Source organism: Varroa jacobsoni, unplaced genomic scaffold (assembly GCF_002532875.2).
Source record: "Varroa jacobsoni isolate VJ856 unplaced genomic scaffold, vjacob_1.0 scaffold_1424, whole genome shotgun sequence".
Taxonomy (NCBI): domain Eukaryota; kingdom Metazoa; phylum Arthropoda; class Arachnida; order Mesostigmata; family Varroidae; genus Varroa; species Varroa jacobsoni.
Genome location: NW_019214326.1, coordinates 352,135 through 365,432, shown reverse-complemented (window position 1 = coordinate 365,432; position 13,298 = coordinate 352,135). Strand labels below are relative to the sequence as shown.

The 13,298-nt window shown below is 43.1% G+C and overlaps 2 long non-coding RNA genes across 3 annotated transcripts; one reads left to right on the top strand and one right to left on the bottom strand.

Moving 5' to 3' along the window:
* Positions 1 to 1,331: 1,331 nt before the first annotated feature.
* Positions 1,332 to 4,437, top strand: LOC111269934 (uncharacterized). Its single transcript, XR_002686004.2, has 3 exons — positions 1,332 to 1,510; positions 2,706 to 2,800; positions 4,347 to 4,437. It is a non-coding gene; the product is annotated as an uncharacterized LOC111269934 (long non-coding RNA).
* LOC111269930 (uncharacterized) lies at positions 3,876 to 12,214 on the bottom strand. 2 transcript variants are annotated; one of them, XR_002685999.2, is made up of 4 exons: positions 12,128 to 12,214; positions 11,229 to 11,355; positions 10,404 to 10,554; positions 3,876 to 4,509 (listed from the first exon to the last, which is right to left on the bottom strand). It is a non-coding gene; the product is annotated as an uncharacterized LOC111269930 (long non-coding RNA). The 2 variants fall into 2 exon arrangements; XR_015314733.1 differs by having other exon boundaries at positions 11,936 to 12,208.
* Between the last annotated feature and the right edge of the window lie 1,084 nt (positions 12,215 to 13,298).

The following is a 13,298-nucleotide window of genomic DNA, read 5'->3' as shown; positions in this document are numbered from 1 at the left end:
GCGGCTAATATCTTTCAGCAGATGGGCAGAATCAATCTACAGAAAACTAACCTGATGGACAGCTTCGTTATTGACAGTAGCAGGCTGCGAAAGCCCCTGTTGAGTATGAATATTGTGGATATTAGGTGAACAGCACGGTGCCCAACTCGACGAATATCAGGCTCGCGAGACAAAGGGGGTCAAGGGTCACCCTAGGCGAGTGGACAGGAATTTCGACGGTGTCGTGGCCATGTCGAACCAATAGGATCTAGTCCAGTTTGTCGGACTCGAAAATTTCGCTAATTACTGTCGATTAACAACCAGCGGGGGGTTTGTTTGTACGAATAGGTTACGGGCGGTTTTGTTGGCGACTCAAGTATCAAACTTTGCTAAAAGGTTTCCATCTGTAGCTGTCGTTGTTTGTCGCTTCAACAAGCTATCAACTGGTCACATCCATTTTCGACATGACTATGCCGAAGCTCAAGGTTTCGTCTGTTGGAATAGCGGGTTGCATTTATAGAATACTAAACCCAATATGCACGAAGCATAGACATTACTCTAAAAACCCACCACGCTAAAAATCTAGTACATAGAGCTCCTCCAATTTTAGTTGTTTTTAAAAATCATCGTTTCAGTTATCTTCTGTACTCTAACCTTATGCAAACCGACATTGGATTTCATGTTGTATCTTTTATTTTCGTTGTTTATTTACACATTTCTCATTGATGGAAATATCAAAACCATCATATACATGGTATACATAAAATACAACTAAGTAAAACGAACATAAATTGCTGAAGCATATTATTATTAGCTACGTCACGGCCTCCGGTCTGAGTTTACGGGACCTCGACACATTTAGAAACGTTTGTCTCACCGGTATTTCCATACCACTTCTTAGCCCTGTTTATGTAGCCGTTTGCGAGAGTCGAACAGAAATCGGAAGAATCGCGTACGTAACCCAAATAACACTGCGTCCGGGGCACAAACCGAAAATTAAAGACATCGTTGGTAAAGCGACACGGCAAATCGTAGCCCCAAAGTGACCCCATTTACTGGGATTGAACCACTGTAGCTCCATCAGGTAAGTATATGTGTGTCTACCGATTTTTCAAGCCGGATACTATGCGGTTTGTATAGAAGCAGGCCGAATCGAGTGGCATGCAATGTTTGTTGAGTGTGACACACGTGCACTGAAGGTTCGTTCCCGGTTACCAGCGCCACCCCCTCTACTACCGGTGCTAAAAGCGATTCGAGCGCCAAAATAACCCAAATAACCGACAGCTATTTGGCGATGGGTTTACAACGCAGCACTAAACAAGAGCGTTGTAGAATAGGTGTGCTATGAACGCTCTACGCTGAGCTAGAACGTTTCAGTTAGCTAGCCTTGGCGCCTGGTGACCGATCGAAACTTTCTATAATGTACAGTGGGCGACCGGCGGTGTTTGGCCAGTGTCACGAACGAGTGAAGTCTTTCGTGCGCATCCAATGACCAGGTCTATTCCCGGCTCATCGAATGACCGGGAACCAGGTAAACCTTTTCTTTTTTTTTTTGTTGTGATACAATGGCCTAGGCTCAGGGAGGCCTAGTGAGTGGTGAAGTGAGGATCTGTTTTGATACCGCTACCGAATCGCTTCCGGAGTGTCGTCGGATGCCGGACGTCGGATCAACGCTCAAGCAATGCCGATGCTACGTTGTACTACAGCACGAAATGACCGTCTGTGAACATTGGCAGTGGTCATTATGTTGTATGCGTGTGGTATTATGTGAACAGTATGTGCCCACGTTGTTCACCCGTTTATTGGATAATACATCGAAATCAGAAACAGGCCATGGCCGAAAAATGAACGAGTATTGTCCTACAACAGCAATAATCAATGAGAGTAAGGAACGTGTTTCCGCTAGCATCTGTACTAAGAAGTATTTCATCGTTAAATCATTAAATCTCGCAGATATTCGATTCACGTGGATGGCCTATAAAATATAGTATATTAGAATGCAAGAAGAGTTATCGAAAAGGGGGTAGCATTGGTAGCTGTTGGGGGTGGTTTTGCTTGTAGATACGGTGAGCCATTAACAACATTGCTGGTCGCCGCCTCGGATCGAAAGGCCACTTGCCGAGTAATCTTTCTTCCGAACTGGAGAAAAGTTACGACAGTTATTATTTTGGGTGTATATATATAATAAATATAAACACTCTGTTGGAGTTCAGCGACGGTTGAACAGCGTGATTTCCTTTGGAAAAAGTTGCACCGTCCTGAAACGCGTTTCTGTTTTGTGTAGGTTAATATAAATATATATCTCTTTGGAAAAAAAATTTCCACAAACGCATAAACTATATCCATTTAGGTGTAGCTAAAGATTGATCCTGTTCTGTCCTGCAACTGTTACTGATGCACAAGACGGATGTGAAAGCTACCTGAATTCAGGAAAAATCTCTTCATTGAAGCAAAAATAGAAATCAAGCATATCTAGCTATTAGCTGTTTTCCTACCTATTTCCTATTTTGTCTCATTTAGATTGTGATGCAATTTATGTGTTCTTCAATACGAGCCGCATATTGAGACGACCCATTCAGTCAGTGGTTCCTGAATCGACTGAAAACATATCGTATAGTGTACAGTGGTACAGATAATTACTTCTTCTGAAATATATGTCAAATTATACACGGGTGTAGGCTGTTTTTTTTTACAATTATATCTCCTACTTTTTTTTTTCTATTTAGATTTCAGCTTAACGAGGTCGAAGGTCTACCGCCGATCACCCTTACGAATAAAAGGAAACCGACATGACTGAAGTCAATAACGTGTAGAAAACACAGTACGTAGTTGCTTGAGCTCACTCTATTTATAAGAAACGATGCACATATTTGTACCCGGTTAGTTTTCCTATATAATTTCGTAAGAAAAAAAACTCGACCACTTCGCGTAGACTATTCAATTCAAGCAACTAAATTAACCGGTTCCATAGGGGAAACTTCTGATCGGTTCTTATGCAGTCGAATATACAATAGTTGGACAAGTAGCGCTTAAACGAGCTTAGAGACCTACCACATAATGCGATCAGATCCGATATAGATCTTAGACCATTAACTATATATACACGATCCATTTTTGTATTCCGACTGAGCCTGACCGATAGACTCAAAGTAGGCAACACATTTCATGTCCGAAATTTCGACTATACGTCTATTTGGTACAGATATATTTTGCCTTCCGTACAGAAACATATCTTTACTTTTTTTTTAGATATAAATCTATTGTGTGAGTGTATATGGACATGCGTTAGTGTGAGAATAGCTGATTTTGGATGTCCAGGTGGCAATCGGCGTACTTCAGCTCGCGGTTTTGCATGGAATCGTCCGAGATTCTTGTATAAATGAACTCTAAAGTAAATCTGCTTATCTAGAATGATCGTATTGCAGTGACGTAATTATTTTTACTTATTCGTTAAGTAAATACAAGTTACTTGATGAACTTTAGCCGTGAGGACCAAACAAGAGTGGTTCCTTTATGACGTGGGTTAGCATTGTTTATGTCCCTCGCTAATATCGACTTCAAAACAGTATATGCTAGGCAATTTCTGCTCGAACATTTGAATTGAGATGCGGACCAGTCTAAAAATTAGATAGAGTATATGAAAATAAGCCTACTCAAACTCTACTTTTCTTTTTAGCTGAACGTCAAAAACTGTCCTTCTTTAGAAGGCAATCCTCTGGGTGTCCGGTACGTTTGCATTCGTTTAGAACTACAAGTCGTTGAGTACACAGACAACACTCGGCGAAAATATCGCAGTACTTCCGGGCTCTCGAGCGACCACATGTACTCTAGAAAACAGAAAATCCTTAGGTATATCCTACCTAGTTTATTGGCTGTACCTAGAAATGAAAACATCATTGGCCGATTCTACGTTGGGTTTATTTTTACTGCCAAAGGAATATCTGCTCCGTCAATCAGATCGTTAATGTGCGGCAATACAGACTCGCAGGAGTCCCGCACGGAAACTCTCTCTGCGCCCTTTGAAACCAAGGTTGCAAGTCAAACTAAACTCGCTGTTGATCAATCCTGGCCTTCATACAACAAATTTAAAGGAGAATTTCAAATATATCTAGCTTTACTATAATGGGCAGAAGGCATATCCATCCAGTTTGGCGTTCGGCCTTTATCTTATCTATCAGGCTTGAGCAATGGCAGTTCCTATTCATTTTGACATAATCACAGTTATAAAACGGATCGATAATACAGCAGTGAATTAAATATTTGTCAATATTAAATTTGCCCCATCAGTAGGAAAAACACACTATTGACTTAGCGCGATGTTAGTAATACCAACTCGGATCAGATATTAATATATAAAAGGCCGACAGTTTCAGGCGTATCGACGACACGTAACGTGCCACAGAAAATCAGTCGATTCTTGCCCATCCCGTTGCAGCCGTACCGATATTATGAAGAACGAGCACCGCGAGAAACGAGACTGCGATGTTTGTTCGTATAAACGAGAGACGAAATCACATTTGAGCCAGGCACCTGAAATTGAAACGCGTTGTTGTGGCGGCAATAACTCTATTGCCATTAGGTAAATTTGACATCAAGCAATTCGTTAGCATGTACTTATAAAAAAATATTTTTTGCTACATGGCACACGATGAAATAAAAAAAAAAGGCCCAGTGAGTGACTATAATTGAAGCCTACAAAAAGGGGCATCAGATAAAAATATGAGAAAACAAGTAACATGGTAGTAAATACTTTGTTCATATGAACCGGGTCAGTATTTTGTTTGACAGGTACCAGGCAACCGAGTTCAAAGCAAAGACCAATCAAAGCAGAAACAATGATTACGATATCCTTACAGCATTGCTATGAATTCTCAATACGGTCGAAACAGAAGACTCGCATCATTCATCTAAAGGTGATTCACTGCCCTGTCTCCAATTGTTTCTATTATTAATCCTTAAAACAGGCTCTGAACAGCGGACCATTCACAGTAAACTTTATAAACAAATATGTTACTTTCCACCTCTGGATTCAGTTATCGCTGTGTATTCAGCCTATGGCTAAGCATTATCTTCGTCCATCGACGAAACCTGCGGACGATTCTGCTGACACAGGGTCCATATTTTTTCTACTGTAGAAAAAAGTTCGAAGTAAGCTAAGGCTTAGCCAGGCGATACTTAAGCCTGGCTGCCACCCGACCAAAGATCCCCTAGGAAAATAATATCTTGTCCTATGTCTAGGGATTTCCGTTTAATCTGATATCCTTTCGTATCGTCGACAAAACGCACCCACCCATTTCGCCAGCCGTTGCCAACTCGCTGTCGTCTTGAGTTAGCTGATCATTCGTGGACGCTATGTACGCGTCGCTGCGATTTTGGGCTGCCGTCCTTGTTATTTGCACGCTTCCCTTACCCGTGTTCTTTTTTTATTTACTGCTGATCCCCAGTCTTGCTCATCACCAACCCGTTCCACGCTTTCGAGTCGTCATTCGCTTCTTGCTTTGTTCCATTCTTGTGCGCTACGTCAGTCTGGCGGTAGTGCGTGCCGTACGGTGATTTCGCCCACGTTCATTCTGAAGCTTCTACCCCAATTACCATTGACACGGCGTGAACTGCGGCACACTATGGGCGAGGCAAAGGGGTCGTGTGCTTGCTGCATCACCTATGGGGAAAAGTAGTGGGGGCAGAAATGGCTCTCATGTCAACAGGGCACTGCTGTGTCCGCTAGCGGACACAGCGGCAACCGTGGCAAGGTCCGTACGTGGTGTTACGATATGATAGCCAATACTTGAGCTCATCTCACGTTGACGTTGAGCCAGAATGGCATCGTACGGTACTCTGATGGCCGTAGACATTTCGTTTTTTTATCACTTACCAGGATGGCGGACTGCCAATGGAGACTGGCGGCCTTTGCAGCTCGCCGTAGCAACAATCGCCGCTGATTCCAGTGGCAGTCAGGAATCCATAGTCGCTATACGGACTCATGTAGGCTAGTAGCAGGAACAACCGCGTAATGAATGGCAGAGGAACGATATCTGTAGCACAGGTAGAGATGCATTGCTTTGTCTTCGCCACTATTATTATTAGTGACTGCATCTGCCGTAGTAATTGGGTGAAGAAGATTATCCCCCCCCCATAACCGCAGCCGAGAAAACAAAGTCGTCAGGACCAGAGGGCGCGCGAGTGACAATGCCTTCAGCCGGGTCGTCATTATTGAAATTATCGCAGTAATTTGTCACATTGTCGCTTGCCATATTGTGCTGGACTGTTCTCTAATGCTAATAGGGCCATGCGTTTCCTATTTCAGCTTTCTTTTCATTCAGCTATAAATCGGCGACATTGTACGCATCGTCACTGGTGGTCCGCCAGACAGAAAGGCAATGCGAGAACAATAGAGAGTATATCGAGACAGATAGATAGGTAGGTAGGTAGGTAGGTAGATAGATAGATAGAAAGATGTTGTTGGATAAATTTTGATAAGGCTGACGATGATTATAACGAGAGGTAGTCTGTACCGACAACGTCGAAACAGACACACAGGACTGCAAAAAGATAACCAGAAAAGTAAACGGCGTTGTAAAATCTGACGTTAGGTACGGTAGTGATGGTAGCATTAGTAACGAGATTCGAAGTCCGAAGTCGATGGCGTACTGTGTAATGTGTTTGCTTGTTAAACTCGAGGGACACGTAGTGGTTTAGGCTCGAATCCGAGAAGACACACCTCATTTCATGCTGTGAATTAGCCGTTAGATAGAATGCTTAACAACGGCGCCGGACGCAAAACCTGACATATTTACTTTAGCGAAAAAAAATGATGACAATGGATTACCGTAGAAGGACGAACGAGTTCGATGGTAAATACGGCCCGTTCGGATTAGAGTACTGAAGCTGAATCTTCTTAAGCTGATTGGTAGAAGAGGATGGAAGTTGAAATTAACGTGCTCATCACTGGATGTCAGTTTTGATGATGAAAACATCAAAATTAGTATCTTCATCATCAAAGGCAATCAATTCGTCTAGTGAAAGTACAATGAAGTTATTTTATAATCCCACCATAGTTATGATGATATAAATTATATCGAACACTCTTCAACTTACTATAGAATTTAGTCCGTGTCTCATATGGACGTGCATACTGTTTTACAGGGGTAAAATTCTGTGGGGTAAGCTACCGGAGTTAGTTGATCAGGCTCATTTGATGGATGGAACAGATCTTCTATACCGTATACATATATCTACACTATGTTGAGCAAACGATATTGAGCAGATCACACGATCGTTCTTCTCAGCTAAGACAATAGCATTTATTGCTGCTACAACGTCCCTGCCAAGCCACTATCGAACGCTGGCATGGGTCGCCGCGCCGTCCGCACTCGACCACACGCTGTGAGTGCAGCACGTTCCACAGCGCACGTATAACGGCCCCGATTCGATACCATCGCCGCCACCATCATCTCTTTCGAGGAGAGCAACCGGATGTACTCTGTATGTGAACGGGTGGTCGGTCAGTTGTTATCACGTTATCGCATTTCCTTTACGTGTTCTCAGCGATCTTACGCATAGCATAGGCTTACTCGGATGCCAACAAAGAATGACTGGCCCCGCGGGTCCACCGGCAAACTGGGATCAGTGGGCAAAGCGGCAGGAAGGAAGGCAACAAGGCACTATACATCCGTACAAAGACGGCTGCCGTCATCGTGAAAACGAACGCCAATTGCCTACAGCGAACGCTATAGACGTTTCCGATGGCAGCAACGTCGCGCTAAGCCAATGGCGAGCAACGGCTGGCCGCGCTCTGTCGCCCGAGTTGTGTTGATTTCCACGAAGCAAGGGAAATACTATACTACGCCGCAAGTTGCCAAATAAGCCGTTCGTCATTTGCAGTGGTAGGATGTGGTATGCCAGATGTTGTTGTCCACAGTTATACCGACGGAACAGATACGAAGGTACAGTGTCATCTATACTGACAAGCTCATGTAGATCGTATGCTAACGTACCGCTAATGAATAGTTCTAGAGAGAAATGAAAAATCAAACTTTTTTACAATTTAAGTATTGCAACTGCTAACAGATCATATAATTACAAATCTATAGATGTATCAAACAGAACACACTGGGAAGTTCATGGAGTCGACGAGATTCATAGGCCTTAAGGCGCTATCCTCTTCAAGTGACTGGAATCACTTTAAAGCCGTAAATATATAATAACAGTGAAACTTTGTAAAATTCATCAAAATAATAATACATTTTTTATAAACTATCCAAAAGCAGAGTAGTTTATAGGACAAATCAACGGCGTTGTTTGCTATCGTTATTGATAGAAAAATAAATATTGAATTGTAAACTAATTAGTTATTGAGCGGTCCCATGTACGGGTGGATGCGATTTAAGTTTCGTAGGTGTCTACGTGCTCGATATATGTCGACCTGTCTGTATTGAAGGACATTTTTTAATTACTCGTTCGCGACATCGATATTCTTCTAATTAAAAATTGAGCCCAGTACTTGTTATCTATTTGCAGACAATTTACGTGGGCGGAAGAAGCGCTTTATCGTCATACCAATGTATGCCAAGGCTATTCCCCTATTTCGGACAGATCTGCTGGTCATCACGCGTGATCGTCGTGGCCTACGTTCATTAAAATACATGTTTTACCTTATCTACTGCGCATGTGTGCGCAGTCAAACTACGGGTATTTTAGAAATGTAGAAGAGAAATTTACTGATTCTCTGTAGAAATTGTCGTCTGAACATACAGCTCAAATACCAATCAGCTTGTCTTCTTTGGATATCCTATGTTGGCCCTCGACACGTCGTTTCCAACGCTGTAAGTTGGAAGTTTCACGTCGGTTCTTTTGACACTTTGTCTCAGTCTCGTAGTTAATTTCGCCGTTAGCAAAAGATAGACTGTATCGCATACGGTCCAGCAGTGAGAGCAAGGTTTGCCCGAAAGCGCCGATGCCGTCTTTAGATCTTGGAACCTCCGCCCTCTCTCGGACGGGAACCTCCGATGACGACCACCAGGTCGATGCCCAGCTGGAGAGAGCCATTAGAGTAACATGGCTATTATCATCTGCACTGCCTATAAGAAGCGATAGCTTATGCAGTTTTTATTCGTCTTCGGTGGATCGTTCTGACGCTAGTCTTTCCGAGGTCTTTGTTCCTATGTTCGCTGTAGGCAAATGCTCTCGTTTTCTTGACTTTGCTCTACGCGGTACTCCTTAGAAAATCTATCCATGGGCCTTCTTATTGACGATGGGCGCTCTCCCAGTTTTCGACTGGGGTGAGGCACCTCTATAAGGAGTGAGTTGATTTGGCGGGTAGGGGGCTCGTGAGGCTTGAACCGACCGAACTACTCGAGTTAACCCTTAAACTAGAGGCAACTAGAGGAACTCACCTGCCGTAGTCGGCCAGTTTCGTTATCGGGCTGTGGGTTGTTGGGGATCGCTTGCTCTGGGGCGTTTTTGTGGGCCAGACAGTCACCGCGCTAAGCCGTAGCAGCATACGATCGGTGCTAGAACAAGTCTGCATCTGTCGACAAAAACCCCATAGCAAGCCGTATTCCTTTTTTTACTTCATATCATGTAAAAGCGAAGTCTGTATCGGAAATAAGAAAAAAACCCAAGGAGAAGTAATCGGTGTAGTACTCTACTAAACTCCCATCGATGTCGACAGCAATATTTGTGCCAGAGCTAGTACCGGCATAAGTACTTGAAAGGGAAGGAGGTCAGGAGAACGTGGGGTGAGGTTAGAGGCCACTTAGGTTCCGTATGGTGCCCCCTATCGCGAAGCATTCACCTGGCTGGCCGGCTGGCCCCTTGTTGGTAACAGACAGCATCTTGCTAGCTGGCATTGCGATTCGTTCGGGCCGTATTATCGTAACCACAAAAAACACTTTTTCTGCTTGCTGCACCACCCCTGAGCTTCAGGGCGCCTATCTATGGGATGCAACGGTCGAGCAAGATTTGTGTGAGGCAGTGTCTTCCCCACCGAGCTATTGTGCGGGAGGTGTCTGTTTTTCAATAACAGTCTATATCTGCGCAATTTAAGTAGCTAAACCGTAGCAGGCCCACGATTGAATGTGACCAGGGCTCTGATGTAACGGCCAGTGTCAGATCCATGGTGGGCAGCGGATGCACGCGGACCGTTGGACTAATAGTTCGCCAGGCCGGTGCGCAAATGGTGATGCCTTCGAAATGCCCGCGGCTGTCATCGCAACTGCGGATGTTGATTGAAACGCTCACACACCCTATGTGTTCTAACAACCCACAATACGAACATTGGATTATTTTATTAGAAAATATCAAATTTATTTCGAACAAATAGTAATAATTCTATTCCTTACATAATAAATTTAATTTTTTTCCAAAAGTCAAATACGAATCATCTTAAAGGCAACGATCGAAAATTCCGTAAAATCGTTACTTACCCGTTTGGTTTTGTGGGCGCTATAATATTTGTATGAAATTGTTGAAGTCTACGACCTTTCATGTAGGGCTAAATCTTCTCTGCACGAATTCTCCGGCTGAAAACTTAATGTCTGTAGTCTGCTAGGGACAACTTCATAATGCAATGGCTAACTGAAACAGACCGACAAGGATAATCGCGGTCGACTAACAGCAGTATAATAATAAAGTAACTACACCGAAGTTCAGCTCAAGGTCGCACTAAGCAACTATAAACTAGCTTAAGGATTCTATCCTTTCGCTCACTGCACTATTGCCATAACGCAAGTGAGCACTGCCAAAAATTCTCCGAACAAGGTATAACATGCAGACCTTAAAACGAGTCAGGAAAGAAGACGGGGACATTTGAAGAACAGAGAAGAAAGATACGATTCGGTAGAGTTTATTCATGTGCAGAAGTCGAACGGTCAAAACACGATATCTAGTAAAGACAACCAATACGCAGGTTAAATCCTATAGCCGCTCAGTTACCTGGCATATATATATATATATTCCTCGCCCTTTGGTCCTATCTCTTGGATAACATATGGAAAATCGCCCAAATATATGTTATAAAATCGACGCATATGACGCAATATCGGAATATTTTGTTGTACTTGGATTTATGGAGCTTTCGAGCGTTACCAGCAAAGCTGAAGAAACGAAAAGTATGAATCAATATTAATCATGGACAAACTTTATAGGCCTAGCAGACGATGCATCAAACCCAACTGACCTTAAATTGGTATTTTTATATCTTTTTGAAATATAATGCATCTTTCTTATATATACTTATAATTAAGGCGTACCCGAAGAAACATCGACGACGTCGGCCGCTCCTATTATTTACCTGACGGACATCTAGTAGCTCTGAATGCTCATTATAGATGTCAGATTCAGCACGCCACTAGACAATAAGCCGAACTCCGTTCGATCCTACGGCATAAAGAAGCAAAAATTATAATTAATGCATCGTTAGGAAGTGAGTATTTTTATTCGAGGTATCGAGATTGTTTCTTTCTGCTGTAGGTGTCCTACATGTGATCAGGGTGCGGAACAATTTTTCTCTTAGTACTTGGCCTAAGCGCATAGGTTCGTCAATAACACAGTTATCTATGCTGCTAGTATTTTCGAATGAGATGCAAATGAACTCGAGCATGTACAGAGCTCGGTACAAGTGAGCGACATTTGTTAACATCACTACCATATCATCTATTGAATTTTAGAAGTATCCAGAACTGTCTACTAATATAGAAAGTTACTTCTAAGCTTTTCCTGAATTTGTCGACCCTGTATTTGGGAAAGGTATTGCAACGAAATACACATCAAAACATCTGAATTCAGGCTAGAGGTATGCATCAGTACTACGTGCAATCGAGGTGTCTAAGACTAACGCGTATTTAACATGTAACATGTTAGATGGGTCTCATTGGACAAGTTCGGCACTTTAGTCATCGGTGATTTTGATATAAAGCCATGCCAATCGACTCAATGACACTTAGATCACGATACATGCCTATTTCAGGCCACAGCTGTTACGATGGTGCGCGACGCGTGCATATATGCTTTGGTGTCCCTAACACTATATCTAGTTGCACTTGTTACTGGTCGCAGCTTTAGGTTAGAAAGTGTACGAACGTATACATATCAATTAATAACAGCATTTTGCGAATCTATGTATTTTGCTAAGGGACGTAATTCAACTAACAGTCTATGATTCGAAATCTTTGCCATGTCCGCAACGGCCCTTTTCTTTCGAAATACTCCGCAGCTTTCTTGTTCGACCGAAAAAATCAACATTGAGGGAGCCACCGCCTAATAAGAGGGCGGGAGAGAGGGCGGGAGAGAGCGAGAGGGAGGGGGGGGGAATAGTTTTTTGTTACGAGGATGTTACGTCGCTGGTAGACGGCGCAGCTGTAGTTTTTTTTACTGTTGGGTTGTGTCTAAGTCCATCTAAAATCATGCCCATTGTTGTTACATTCATCAGCAGTATCAACGATGCTTCCGCGGTCAAATCTGCTCTGAATGTAAATGCAATGATTTACTGCAAAATTAATTAATTTGCCTGGGAATCCCGCTTTGAATATGTTGATTTCGCGGTTCGCCTACCAGACTGTGCTTTACTTTGGCTAAATACTACGGAGCTGCACAGTCGAATCAGGCAGGAACGGTCACGGGCAGCCTGTGACTCGTAGGGGCGGTAAGCCGTAAGAGGTTTCCGTTCATCGGTATTCCGCATAAATCCTTGTTCAAAGCGGAATAGGTTGACATCGTGTTGCCATTTGAGTATTCGTCGCGGTCAATGATAAAAAATACGGTTCCATGCTGGCGCATGTTGCCATACGCTGGCTCAACGTGATACCGTATGACACGCTAGATGGTACTACGGACTCGGCGGTCGTCCCGAACAAAATACGGTTTACTGCTGCTGTTACAGCTGCTCCTGTGGCTGCCAATATGACTGACTCCGCGCTACGTTCGCCTTGTTGACCAAACGCGTTTCCAGTCTTACCTATCGAAAGATTGGCATTTCAAGAAACGCCAATCTGTGGGTAGATAGTAACTTGACGTCCGCATGAGTTTGCAGTAAAAGAATTGAGAAGATGCGATGAGGCATGGAAGCAGGTAACTGGCGGGCAGGACAGTAAAATTTTGATCTCCGTTAATTGAATTCTGAGAATTTGGCGTTGGCGGGCAATCCTATGTGCTGGTCGGTGACTTCTTGATGTTATTATGAGCGTATTAATATATATCTCGAATATATATATGTACAATTTAACGCCAATATGTACATGATTGTGGCCACAAGCGGGATTGTTGTAGCAATGAGCGAAAATAGATCATTAATTAGTGTTTTATAACGATCAGAATACAATGAA